The following is an 18,158-nucleotide window of genomic DNA, read 5'->3' on the forward strand; positions in this document are numbered from 1 at the left end:
AATATTAATAACTATAGTAACGATAACAACGATAATAACCGTAATAATAATAATAATAATAACGAAAATAAGGATAATAACGATGACAACGATAAAAATAATAACAATAAATACGATAGTGACGATAATAACGATAAAAATAATAATAATAACGATAACAACGATATCAATGCTTATAACGATAATAATGATAATTATAGCTATAATAATAAAAATAACAACGATATTAACGATAGTAACGATAATAATAATAACAATAATATCGATAAAACGATAATAATGATAATACCGATAATAACGATAATAACATTAATAATAATAGTAATAATAAATAAAATTACAATAATAACGTTTACAATGATAATCACGATAATATTATTAATAATGATAACAATAATAATGATAATAACGGCAATTATTTTAATAAAAGTAATAATAACAATATTATAAATGTTTGCAATAATAATGATAACAACGATAATAATAGTATTAACAATTAAATTAATAACAATTATAACGATAATAAAGATAACAAGGATGATAATAATAACGATAATAACGATAGTATTAATAATAATATCGATAGTAACAATAATGACGATATTAGCGAAAATAACAATAATAAGGATAATAATGATATTATCGATAATATCGATAATAATAATAACAATATTAACGATATTATCGATATTAATAATAACAATATAAACGATAATATTTATAAAAATAATAATAATAATAATCATAACAGTAATATCGGTAATACTGATAATAACAATGATAATTATAATAGCGATAATAAGGATAATATCCATAATAATAGTAACAATAATAAAGATAACAACGATATTAACGATAATAATGACAGTAATAATAACATTAATTACGATAAAAACGATAACAATTATAAATCGATAATAACGATAACAGTTAAAATCCTAATAACGATAATAATATTTATATGAATAACAATAATACTAATAATAACGATCAAAACGTTAATAATAGTAATAATAATAGCAGAATTAACAGTAATAACGCTTAAATAGATATTAACAATAATAAAAGTAGTAATAATAATAATAATAACGATAATAGCGATAATAAGGTTAATAACGATAATAACGATAAATATAATAACCATATTACAAAAATAAAAATGTTATAAATGATAACAATAACGATAGTAACGATAACATCGATAATAATATTAATAATAACATTAACAACGCTAATAACGATAATAACGATATTAACTATAATAAAATTAATTACTATATTTACGTCAATAAGGATAATAATATTAGCAATAATAGCGATTATAACGATAATAACGATATCAATATTAACGATAATAACGACAATAAGCATAATAATGATAACAATAATAACAACAATAACAATAAGAATGATCATAATATATACGATATAGTCGACAATATCGATAATAATATTAACAATATTAACGATGATATCGATATTAACAAAAATTAATAATAATAATAACGATAATAACGGTTAATAACGGTAATAATAGTAATAACAATATCGACAATAACGATAATAACGATAATAGTAGTAATAATAATAACGATAATAAGGATAATAATAATAATAATAATAATAATAATAATAATAATAATAACGATAACAACTAAAATAAGGATAAAAATAATAATAATAATAACGAAAGTATGGATACTAACGTGCCAACGATAAGAATAATAACAATAATAAGGATAAGAAAAATAATAATAATGAAGAAAATAAAGATATTAACGATGACAACGATAATAATAATAACAATAATAAAGATAATTAAGATTATAACGATTATAAGGATTATAACAATAACGATAATAACGATATTACTAATAATAATAAGAACAATAATGAAGATAAAACGATAAAAGTGATAATAAATATAATAACAAATATAACAATTAAGTAATAGTAATAATAGAGATATTAACGTTATTAACGGTAATAACGATAACATTAAAAACAGTAATAAAGATAAATACGATAATAACGACAATTATAATAAAAATATTAACGTATATAGATATAACTACTATTTCAAAGATAATAAATATAACAATAATAACGATAAAAACGATATAAACGATAATAACAATAACGATAGTAAGGATAATATCGATAATACAATTAACAATATTATTGATAATATCGATAATAATAATAATAATAACGATAATATCGATAATAACGATAATAATGATAATAACGATAATAAAGGTAATAACGATAATATCGATTATAACGAAAATAATAATTACGATAATGACGGTAATAATAATAATAATAAAGTTAATAACGATAATTACGATAATGACAATAATATTAATAAAGATAATAACGTTAATAACGTGTATAGCGATAATAATAATGGTAATAATAATAAAAATAACAAATAATAAGTCGATAATATCGATATTAATATTAACAAATTTAACGATGATATCGATAATAATATTAACAATATTAACGATAACATCGATCATAATAATAATATTATAAACCTTAACGTCGATAATAATAATAATAATAACATTATTAACGATAATAACGATAATTACTATAATAATAATAACGAAAATAACGATAATAATATTAACGATAATAATAATAATAATAATAATAATAATAATAATAATAATAATAATAATAATAATAAAAATAATAATAAAGATAATAACGATAGTAACTATAATAACGATAATAACGATAATAACTATTAAACGACAATTGGGATAGTACCGAATATAATAATAACAATAATAACAATATTAGTAGTAAAATTAATAACGATAATAATGATATTTACGATAATAACAATGATAATAATAGTAATAATAAAGATAATAACGATGTAAATGATTCTAACGATAATAATAACAACAACAATAACGATAATAACGAATATGATGTTAAGAATGATAATAATATTAACTATAATAAAAACAATAATGACAATCACGATAATAAAGATAATAATAGAAGTAATAATAACAATATTAAGAATAATAAATATAATATCGATAATAACAATAATAATAGAAGTAATAAAAACAATATTAAGAATAAAAAATATAATAACGATAATAACAATAATAATAGTAGTAATAAAAAAAGTAATAAGAATAATAACGATAAAAACGAATTTATCGATAATATTAATGGTGATATTTACGATAATAACGGTAATAAAGATAAAAATAATATAAAAATAACAATAATATCAATAATAACGATAACAAAGATAATAACGATAATATCGATAATAATAAATAAGATAATATCGATTTCAACGATAATAACAATAACAATATTAACGATTATATCGATCATAATAACAACAATATCGACAATAATATCGGTAATAATAATAACAATAACATCAATAATAACGAAAATAAAGATAATAACAATAATATCGATATTAATAAATAGGATAATATCGGTATCATCGATAATAATAATAACAACAATAACAATACTAACGATAATATTGTTAATAATAATAACGATAATAATGATAATAGCGATAAAAACAATAACGATATTAACGATAATATTGACAATATTAAAGAAAATAATGATATTAATTTTAAAACGATAATAATTATCATAATAATATAAGTAATAGCGATAATAACGATAAAAAAAATAAAATAATAATGATAATATAGATAATAATAATAAAATTAATAACGTTAATAACGATAATTACGATAATAACGGTAATAATAATAAAATTAATAACGCTAATAACGATAATAAAGATAAAAATATTATTAATAATACCGATAATATCGATTATAATGGAAATAATAATAATAACAATATCGACAATAACGATAATAACGGTAATAACGATAATAATAATAGTAATAATAATAGTAATAATAATGATAATTACGATAATAACGATAATAATAATGGTTATAATAATATTATTACAATAATAACGATAAAAACAATAATAACTATATCCATAATAACGATTATAAAGACAATATTAATAAAAATAATAATAATAATAACTATAATAACAATAATATCAATAATAATAATAACTATATTAACGATAATAACAATTATAGTAATAATAATAATAACGATAATTATGATAATAATATTAATAATAATAAAAATATTAAAAATTTTAATCACCAGAATACTAACAATAATACCGGTTATGATAAGAATAATATTAATAATAATAACGATAATAATGATAATAATATTAATAATAATAATAATAATAGTAATAATAATAATATCATTAATACTCACAATAATAACAATAATAACGGTTATGAGAAGAATAACATTAATAATAATAACGATAATAATGATAATAACGATATAATCGATAATAATATTCGTTATTATTTATCGTTAATATTATCGTTATTAAACAATAATAACGATAATAACTCTCATAATGATAATAATACTAATAATTATAACGATAAGAACAATAATATCGATAAAAATAAAATTAATAAGAGCGATAAAAACGTTAACATTAATAAGTATAAAATCGATAGTAATGATATTAATGAAAATATCCATAATAATAATAATAAATATAACAATACTAACGATAATAACAATAACAATAATAACAATAATAACGATTAATAATATAATAACGATAATAGTAAGAATAACTATAATATCGAAAATATGGTTGATTACGAAAATAACGGTAATAATGTTAATAACTATAATAACGACAATAATAATAATAATAATAAAAATAATAACGATAATTACGGTAATATCGAATATAATAAAAACAACAATGAAGATAACAACGATATTAACAATAATAACAATAATAACAATTATAGCGATAATAACAATAATAACGATAATCGCTATAATAATAATAACACTAATAACAATAATATGGACAATAACAATAATTACGATAAAACTAATAACAATTATATCGATAATAACGATAATGACAATAATATTAATAATAATAATAATAATGATTACAATAATAAGGATAATAGCAATAATAATAATAACAAAATTATCGATTATATTGTTTATAAAGATAATGATAGTAACGATTATAATAATTATAATAATAACTATAATTACGATAATAATAAAAGAAAAGATAATAATACTAATGATTATAAACCTATTAACGATAATAACGAGAATAATAATAAAATTAAAAACGATAATAACGTTTATAACGATAATAATAAGAACTGTAAAAATAATAACAAAAATAACAATTAAAACGTTAATAACAATAATAATAATAACATTAATGACGATAATAACGGTAATAACGATAATAATAATAATAATAATGACGATAATAACGGTAATATCGCGTAATAATAAATACTACAGTAACAATAGTAATAATAGCAATAAGAACGATGGTAACGAAATGGAAGATAATGGTAAAATAATAATTACAAAATTAAGGATAATAACGATAATAACAATATAAATAATATAAATAATAATAATAATTATAATAATAATAAAAAAATAACTATAATAAATATAATAACGTTAATAATACAAGTAATAATAACAATAATATCATTATTAAAGATAATAATGATAAGCACGATAATAATAATCATAATAATAACAATAATATTCATAATAATATTAACGATAATAACGGAAATGACGATAACAATAATAAAGATAATTACGATAAAGTCGATAATAATATTAACAATATTAACGATCATAAACATAATAGTAATAATAATAACAAGAATACCGATAATAATAATAATAATACAAAAAAAATAATAACAATATTAACGATAATAATGATAATAATAATTACAATAATAATGTTAGTAATAATAACGAAAATAAAGATAATAATACTAATGATATTAAAGATAATAATAATAATTACAATAACGATAACAACGACAATAAAGATAATTATAATAATAATAACAATAACGAATATAAGGATAATAACGATTATAATAATAATAATAACGAAAATAAGGATAATAACGATAACAACGAAAATAATAATAACAATAATAGCGAAAATAACGATTTTAACGATAATAAGGATAATAATAATAATTATAATAACGATAGAAACGGTAAAAACGATAGTAACGTAAAAACGATGATAACGATATTATCGATAATAATAATAATCAGAATAACGATGATAACGATAATATCGATAATAAAAAAAATAATAATAATAATGATCGTAACGATAATAAAGACAATAATAGCAGTTATAGTAACAATAATCATAGTAATAACTATAATAACGATAATTAAGAAAATAAAAATTATAATTAAAACGATACTAAGGATAAGAACGATATCATCAATAATATTAATAAGAAAAACAAAGATAATATCGATTATATTAATAAAAATTTTAACAATTATGTAGATAATTATAATAATCATATTAACAATAATAAAGATAATAACAATATTAACGATAATAAGGATAATAAAAATGACGATATTTACGAATATAACGATAAAAGAAATATTAATAATACCAATAATAATGATAATATAAGTATTAATATTTACGATATTAAGAATAATTTTAATAATAATAATAACGATAATAACGGTTCTAACGATAAATATAATAACGATAATAACGATTTTAACGGTAATGACGATAATATCAATAATAATAATAATAAAATTAAAGATAATAACGAAATTAATGGAAATAACGATAGTAATAATAAAATAATAACGATAATAACGATAATAATAAAAATATTAACAATAATAACGATAATAGTGATAACAACGTTAATAATTTTAGTAATTATAACAATCATAATATTACTAACGATAATAACGATATTAAAGATTCTAATAATAACGATAATAACGTTGATATCGATAATAATAATAGCAATATTAACGATAATATCGATAATAATAATAATGACAATAACAACAACAAAAAATGTAATAACGATAATAATATAAACGATAATAACAATAATACTAATAATAATACTATCTCTAATAACAACATTATGATAATAATAATAATAATTATAACAATAATTACGATAAAAAAGAAATTAACGATAATAATAATGATGATAATGATGATAATAGTAATTATAATAATAACGATTATAACGATATTATCGATTATAATAAGATTTATAATAAAGATAATAAAGATAAAAACGATATTAATAATATCAACAAAAACGATAATAACGATAATAATGATAATAACTATAGTAAGAAAATAATAATATTAATGAGAAGATTAACGATGATACCGATAATAACGGTAATAATAATAATAAATATAAATATAATGTCGTTAATAAGGATAGTAATAATAATATTAGAAATAATGACTATAATAATGATAACAATAATAACGATAAGGAGAAAAATAACGATAAAAATTATAACCATAAAATCGATAACAACGATAATAACGGTAATATTAATAATAATCCTATCGATTATAAGGATGAAAAAGATAAGAACGATTATAGTAATAACAATAATAACAATAATATCTATAATAACGATAGTAATAATAATATATATATTAATATATATAGTAATATAGGATAAATATATAGAAAGTGTTTATAAGGACGATATTAAATAAAAACGTTAATAAAGAAAATAACGATAATAACGATAATAAGGACAATAATAATAATAATAGAACGATAATAAAGACAAATTCGATTATAATAATAACGATAATAACACAATAGTTATAATAATAATAACGATAATAACGATAATTTCGATTAAAGTAATAACAATAAAATCGATAATAAAGATAATAATAAAAATAATAACAATAATAACGAAAATAACGTCAATAAAAATTATATTATGTACGGTAATAACGATAAGAAAGAGATTAACGGTAATAACGATAATAACGACAATAATAATAATAATATGATTAATAACCATACCTATAAAAAGACGATAATAGTAATATTAATAATAATGAAAACAAGGATAATAACGTAAAAACTATTATAATAATAATAATAATAATAAAGATAGTAACGATATGAACGATATTAACAATAATAACAATAATAAAGATAATTATAATACGATAATAACGATTACAGTAATAATAATAATATTGATAGTTACAAAAATTACGATAATGTTGAAAATAATAATAGTAATAATAAAAATAATAAAGATATCAACGATAACAACTATATTAATGATAATAACAATAATAGTTACAATAATAATAACAATAATAACGTTAATATCAATAAAAATGAAAACTATAATAATGATAATAAAGTTAATAACTTTAATATTAATAACAATATTAATGATAACAACGATAATAACAATATTAATAATAATAACGAAAATAAAGATAATCACTATGACAACGATAATAATAATAACAATAATAATGATAATACGTTAATAATCGTAGTAGTAATAACTATAATAACGATAAGAACTATATTTACGGTAAAAATAGTAACGATAATAACGTTAATATCAATAATAATAATAACAACATTAACGACAATAACGATAAGAGTAATAATAAACGTGATAATAACGATAATATTGATAATAACGATAATAATAATACGATAATAACGAGAATACCAATAATAATAACAACGATAACAACGATAATAATAATATTAATAATAATATCGATAACTACTATCATTCCTATAATTATAATAATAGTAATATCGATAATAAGGATAATTACGAAAAAAACGGTAATAACGATAATAACGATAATAACGGTAATAATTATAACAATAATGACGATAATAAAGATAATTACGATAATAATTATAATAACGATAATTATAACAATAATTACGATGCGAAAGATTAAGAAGATAATAATAATAATTATTAAGACAATAATAATAAGAATAATAACGATAATAACAATATTAGCGATAATAATAATAATAATAATAAAGATAATAACGAAATTGACCATAATAACAATAATTGTGATAATTACAATAATAATAAGAACAGCAATAACCATATAACCGATAATAAAAATAATAATAATAACAATAATAATCATAATAAAGATATCAACGATAGTATATGTAGTAATAACGAAACTAAAGATAATAACGATATTAACGATAATAATTATATTGATAGTAAGCAGAATATCAATAGTAATAATAACAACATTAACGATATTATCGTTAATATTAACAATAATAATAACTATATTAACGACAATAACGATAATAACAATATTAATAATAACTATATTAACGATAATACCAATAATAATAATTAAAATATTATCGATAATATCGATAATAATAATAAAAATAACAACGATAATATTGATCATAACTGTTATATTATTAATAATAACAATAATAACGATAATACGGATAGTAACTATAATAACAATGGTATTAATATCGATAAAAACAATAAAATTAATAATGCCGATTATGATAACAACGAAATTAATAATATTAATAATAATGATAATTATGATAATAAAGATAGTAATTGTAGTAATAATAAAACCAATAACGATAATAACGTTAAAATCGAAAATGACGGTTATATTATTAACGATTATATTAATAATATCGATAATATTAATAACAAAACTAACGATAATAACGATAATAATAATAATAATAACAATAATAACGATATTATATACTAGCGATAATAATAAAAACAATATTAACGTAAATAAAGATAATAAAGATAATAATGATAATGATAAGAATAATAACAGTAATTATAACCATAATTATGATAATAACGACAATAACGATCATAACGATAATAAAAATAGTAATGATAACGATGATAACGGAATTAAGTATAATAATAATATTAATAATAATAATAATAACAAAAATAACGATATTAACGATAACAGTAGTAGTAATACTAACAATAATAGCAATACTATCGATAATGATGTTAACGGTATTAAAAATAACAATAATAATTATAATAATAATAACAATACTAACTTTAAAAACGATAATAATAATAGTAATAGTAATAATAATAGCAAAAATAACGATAATAAAGATATTTACAATAAGAATAATAAGGACAATAACGATAATAACGATAACAATAATAATAATAATAACGTTAATAACAAAAATTACGACAACTCTGATAATAACATCAATAATGATAACGATAATAACGAAATAATAATATTAATAATTACTATTATAAAGATAATATCGTTAATAATAATAATAATTATAATAATTAATATAATAACGACGTAAACGATAAGAACAATAATATTAATAAAAATAATAAAGATAATAACGATAATAATAATAATAATAATAACAATAACAAGGATAATAACAATAATAATAATAAAAGACTATAATAATGAATATAAAGATAATGATAATAAAGATAATAATTATAATAATAAAAAAAATAAAAACGATAATAATGATACATACGATAATAATAATAATAATAATAAGAATTAACATAATAACGATTATAACGATAATAATAATAACATAAATAACGATAATACGATTATAACGATAAAAATAATACTAATAATATCAATAATGACAGCAAGAACGATAAAAATATGATAACATTAATAACGATAAAAATGATAATAACGAAAATAACGATAATAATAATAATAGTAACTATCATAACCATAATAACGATATTACAGTAATAAAGATAAAGATAATATCGATAATAAGGACAATAATAATAGTAATAATAACGATAATAACGATAATAAAAATAATAATAATGACATCGATAATAATAATATCAATAATATCGATAATAAGGGTAATTATGAAAATAACAGTAATAACGATAATATATATAAAACGACAATAATAATAATAATAAAAACGATAATAAGGATAATAACGATAATAACAATAATAACGATAGTAACAGTGTAAATAATAGTAATAATAGATATATTAAAGTTAGTAAGGATAATAACGATTATAATATTAATTATAATATCGTTAAATACGATAATAGCGACAATATTATTATTAATATTAACGTTAATAGATATAGTAACTATATAGAAGTTAACAGTAATAACAATAATAACGATAAAAACCATATTAACGATAATAACAATAATAATACTGATAATAACGATAATAATAATAGCAATAATAACGATTTTTAATGTTAAGAATGATAATAATAATAACATTTATAACCATTATAACATTATCAACGGTAATAATAATAATGACGTTAATAATAATATTCATAATAAAGATATTAACTATAATATCAACAATAATAATTCTAAAAATAATAATAATAATAATAGTAACCATAAGAACGATAATATCAATAATAACGATTACAATAATAACGATAGTAACGATAATAAAGATAATAACGATAATAATATTAACGATAATATCGACATTATTGATAATATTAACAACGATAATTTTGATAATAACGATAATATAATTAATAACAATAAAGATAATATCAATAATAACGATAATATCGATAATAACGATAATAACAACGAAAATAGTATTAATAATTACATTAATAGCAATAATGGGCATAAAAACGAATTTGACGATAATAATAATAACGATAATAACAATAATATCGATAATATTAATATCAATATTTACTATAATTTCGATATTAATAATAGAAATAATAACAATAATAACAATCATTAAGATGATAGCGACTGTAATAATAACGATAATACCGATATTAATAATAATAATATTATTGTTAATAACAATATTAATGATAACGATGTTTACAATAGTAATAATAATAACGATTATAACGTTATTAACGATATAAATGATAATTACGATATTAACGAAAATAGTGTTAACAATTGTAACGAAGACAACGATAACAACATTAATAATAATAATAATAATAGCGAAGGTAAGTATGATAACGGTGACAACTATAATATTAATAATAATAATAACGATAATCATAATAAGGATAATAAAGATAATAGCGATTATAATAATAACGATTAAAAAGATAACAACGACAAATAATGATAATTGCAATAATTACGATAATAATGGTAATAAAAATAAAAATAATAACGATATTAAAGAAAATAGTAATAATAATAATAACGATGGCAACGATATTAACATTAATCATACTAATAATAATATCGAAAGTAGGTATAATAAGGATGCCATCGATAAAAATAATAAAAATAAGAACGATAATAAAGATAATAACGATAATAATAATACTAATAATAACGATAATAACGATAATATTAATAATGATATTAAGGATAATAACGATAATAACGATTATTACATTAAAATTTTTATTGATAATTACGTCAATAGTAATAATAATAATAACGATAAAATCGATATTAACGATAATAATAATAATAATAATAATAATAATAAAATCGCCTTTAATAACTACAATAAAAATAATAACGATATGGTATTAACGATAATAACAACAATAATAATAGTAGTAATAATAGTAGTAATAATAATAATGATTAAAACGATTATAACGACAATGAAAATAATAATAATAAAGATAATAAAGATATTAACTAAAATAACGATAATAAAGGTAATTATAATAACAATAATATCAATAATAACGTTAATAGCGATTAAAAAGATAATAAGGACAGTAATAATAATAATAATAATAATAATAATAATAATAATAATAATAATAATATTAATGATTACAACGAAAATAATGATAATAATGGTAATAATACCAATAATTACAATAATGACGATAAAAAAGATAATGATGATAATTACGATAATAGCACTTATAATAACAACGATAATAACGATAATAATAATAATAGTAACAATAATATTCCCCACAATAATAACAATAATAATGGTAATGATAAGAATAATATTAATTATAATAACGATAATAATAATAGTAATAATAATAATAATAATAATAATAATAATAATAATATTAATAATAATAATAATAATAACAATAATAACAATAGAAACGATTATGATAAGAATAATATTAATAATAATAACGATAATAATGATAATAACGATTATAACTATAATAATGATAATAATAATAATAATTAAAACGATAATAACGATATTAACATAATAAAAATAAAGAGAATATCGAAAATAAGGGTAATAATTATAAAATTTATAACGATTAAAACGACAAATTATGATAAATGTAATAACAATTATAACGATAATAACGACTATAACCATAATAACGATAATAAGCAAAAGAACAACAGTAGTAACGATAATTACGATAATAATGGTATTAACAATAGTAATAATATCATAAATAACAATAATAAAGATAATAACGGTATTAATAATAGTAACGATAATAAAAATAATAATATCAACAATTATAACGATAAGGACATAAATAATAATAACGGTAATGACGATAAAAAAAATGTTAATTGCGATAATAATTATAAAAATAATAATGATAATAAACATAATTACGCTAATAAAGGTAGTAATAAAAATAATAATAATAATAACAATAATAACGATTATATCGATACAAACGATAATAACCATAATATTAAGAAAAGTAATGATAATAACAATAAAGACTAAAATATATATAATAACAAAGATAATGATAATAATAACGATAATAAAGAAAATTACGATACTAAATATAATAATAATGATAATGAAGATAATAATAATAATAATAACAACAATAATGACGATAATATCGATAATAATTATAACAATAATAACGATATAACAATAATAACGGTAATAATAATAACAATATTAACGTGAAGGATGATACTAACGTAAATAATAATATTATTCTTAAAGATAATAACGATAATAACGCAAATAGTAATCGAAATAGTATCAATAATAACACAAATATTGATAATAACTATAATATCGATAAAATATTAAAGTTAATAACGACAGAACAGATAATAATTACGATAATAACGATAATAATAATAGTAATAACAACGATAATAACAATAATAACGTTAACAGCGGTAATAATAATAATAATAATATTAAAAAAATCGACAATAACGATACTTACGATAATAATAGTAGTAATAAAAGAACTAAAGTCAATTATAACGTTAATAATGATAATGATGATAATAATGATATTAAAAGCAATAGTATCAACAATAATAAAGGTAATTACCTAAATAAAAACAAACAGTAATAACATTCATAACAAAAAAACCATAATAACGACAATAATAATATCAATAATAACTTTAATAATAATAACAATAATAACGCTAATAATAATAATGATAATAATAATAATAATAATAATAATAATAATAATAATGATAGTAATGATAATAACGAAAATAATAGTTGTAATAATAACACTAATCAAAATAATAAAGGTAATAACGATATTAATAATAATAATATTAACACTAATAAAGATAATTTCGATAATAATATTTTTAACAATAATAACGATAATGAGGACAGTCACAATAATAACGATTATAATGACGATAATAACGGTAATAACGAAAATATTATCGACAATAACGATAATAATAATAATAATAATGTTGATAATAACAATAATAGCGATAATAATGAAAATAATTACAATAATAATAACAAAAAAAAAGATAATAATAAAAACAATATGAACGATAATAATGATAAATCGATAATATCGATATTAATAATTACAATAATAACAATAACAACGATAATAATATAATATCAAAAACAATAATAAGGATAATAACGGAAATAAAGGTAATAATAGTAAATATAATAACGATAACAACGATAATAATTATATTATCTATTATAAAAATAACAATAATAAGGATAATACCGAAAATAAAGATAATAATAATAATTATATTAACTATGACAATGATAATAACTATTATATCGATAATAATAATAGTAAGAATAATAATAATAATAAAACGAAAAAAGATAATAACGAAAATTTTAATAACAATAGTAACGTTAATAAAGATAATAATAGTAATAATAAAAACAAAATTTACGATAATAACGATAAGATTGATTATAATAATAATAATAATACCTATAATCACGATAATATAGATAATAATAATAATAAAAGCATAGTATAATAACGATAATAATAAAATAAACATAATAACGATATTAACGATTACAGCGGTAATAACGATAATAATAATATATATAATAACAATAATAATGATATTAATAATAATAACAATAATAAAGATAATGACGATAATAACGATAATAACGATAATATTGATGATAATATCGATAGTAACGATATCAAAGATAATAACGATAATAATAATAATTATAATAACGATTGTAGCAATAATAATACTAACAATTATATGGATAATATCGATAATAATAATAATAATAATAACGATAATAATTATAATAACGATAATAAAGGAAGTAGTAATAGTAATAATAACATTAATAACACCAATAACGATAATAAATATAATAATTATGATAATATCGATGATAATAATAATAGTAACGATAATAGCGATAATAACGGCAATAGTAATAATAATAATAACAACGATTATAACGATAATAGTGATATATACAGTAGGAATAATAACAATAAAAACAATAATAACAATAATAACGATAATAACGAAACTAATAACAATAATAATAATATTGCTTATAAAGCTATAAACGATAATGACAATAATAATAATAAAACCAATAAAGATAATAACGATAATAATTATTATACTAATAAGTATAATAACGAAAATAATAATACAAACGATAATAATACTAATGATTATAACCATAATAACGATAACAACGATAATAATAAGAACATTAATAACGATAATAACGTTAATAAAAGCAATAGCAATATTAATAATAACGATAATAACGATTATAATGATAATAAAAATAATAAGAATAAAGTCAATAACGATCCTAACGACAATAATGATGATAATAATAACAATTATAAAGAAAATAACGATAATAACGTTTATAACTATTTTTAGAATATTAATAATATTATCGATAATAACGATAATACCGAAAATAATAATAATAAATATAACAATAATAATCATAACAATAATAACGACAATAAGGATAATAACAATATCATCGATAATAATAATTACAATAATGATGATAATAACTATAGTAATCATAATAATAATAATGATATCAACGATAATGAAGATGAAAACGATTATAATAATAATCATAATAACGATAATAACGATAAGAGTATTAATAACTGTAACGATAATAGCGATAATAACGATAATAATAATGACGATAATAGCTATAATAATAATAATAATGGTAATAATAATAATAATAACAATGATTACGATGATAGCGATTATAATAATAATAATAATAATAATAACTATAATATCTATAATAACGATACTAAATGTAACAATAATAATAATAATAACGATAATATCTATAATAACGATTCTAAAAATAACAATAATAAAAAAAATAATAGAAATAACGATTATGATGATATTTAATATTACATTAAAGACGATAATTATGATAATTACGATAATAATGAAAAGAATATAAACAATAACAATAATGACGAAAAATTATAATAACGGTAATAAAAATTATAATAACGATACCAACGATAAAATGGAAAGTATCTACAATAACAGTAATATTAATAACGTTAAAAACAATAATAAAGTTAATAACGATAATAATAGTAAGAACAATAACAATAATAACGATAATAATAACAAAAATAATAACGATAAGAACGATAATAACCATAATAATAATAATATTGTTAACAAAGATAATAACGATATTAACGATATTAACGAAAATAATAAAAACAATATTAACGAAAATACAGATAATAAAGGTAATAACGATAATAATAATAATAATAACAGCAATAATATCTATAATTACGATAATAACGATAATAACGATCATAATGATAATAATAATAGTATTAATAACGATGATAACGACATTAACGACAATAATAGTAGTAATAATAACAATAATAACAATAATAACGATAATGATGATAGCGATAATAATAATAACGACAATGATTATAATAATAATAACAATTCTAACGATAAAAGCATTAATAATAATAGTAACAGTAATAATAAAAGCAATAATAACCGTAACAAGGAAAATAACAAGTATAATAATAACAATAATAACAATAATAGTAATAAAAATAATATCGATAGTAAGAATAATAACTATAATGACGATTATAACGATAATGATAATAACGATAATGACGATGGATATAATAACGACAATATCTTTAATAACGGTAATAATAATAATAATAATAATAATAGGGATAATAAAAATATTAACGTTAATAACGATAATAATAAAAGCAATTAAAACGGTAATAACAATAATTATGATAATAGCAATAATAATTATAATAGTGATAGCATTAATAACGATATTTACGATAATAATAATAATAACAAAGATAATAACATGATTAACTATAATAACGATAACAACGATGATAACGATATAGACGATAATATCTATAAATATAATAACAATATTAACGATAATAAAAATAATAATACTAACAAAATAAAGATAATAACGAAATTATCGATAATAACGATAATAATAATAGAAATAATAATAACGATAATAACGATAATAACCATTATAATGACAGTAACGTTAATAACGATTATAATCATAACGATAATAATAATAATAAAAATATAGATAACAACGATATTAACGTTAATGACGATAATACTAACAACAATAATAAAGATACAAACGATTATAACGATAGGAACGATAATAATATTTATAATAATAATAATAATAACGATAATAACAATAATAATGGAAGTAATAATAACAATATTAAGAATAATATATATAATAACGATAATAACGATAATAATATAATTAGCAATAACAGTAATAACAATATTAAGGATAAAAAAAATTTTAACAACAATCATAATAAAGATAATAACGATAATAACGCTAGTAACGATAATAAAAGATATATTAATAACAATATTAAGAATAATAATAATAATAACAAAA

Source organism: Vespa crabro, unplaced genomic scaffold (genome assembly GCF_910589235.1).
Source record: "Vespa crabro unplaced genomic scaffold, iyVesCrab1.2, whole genome shotgun sequence".
Lineage (NCBI taxonomy): Eukaryota > Metazoa > Arthropoda > Insecta > Hymenoptera > Vespidae > Vespa > Vespa crabro.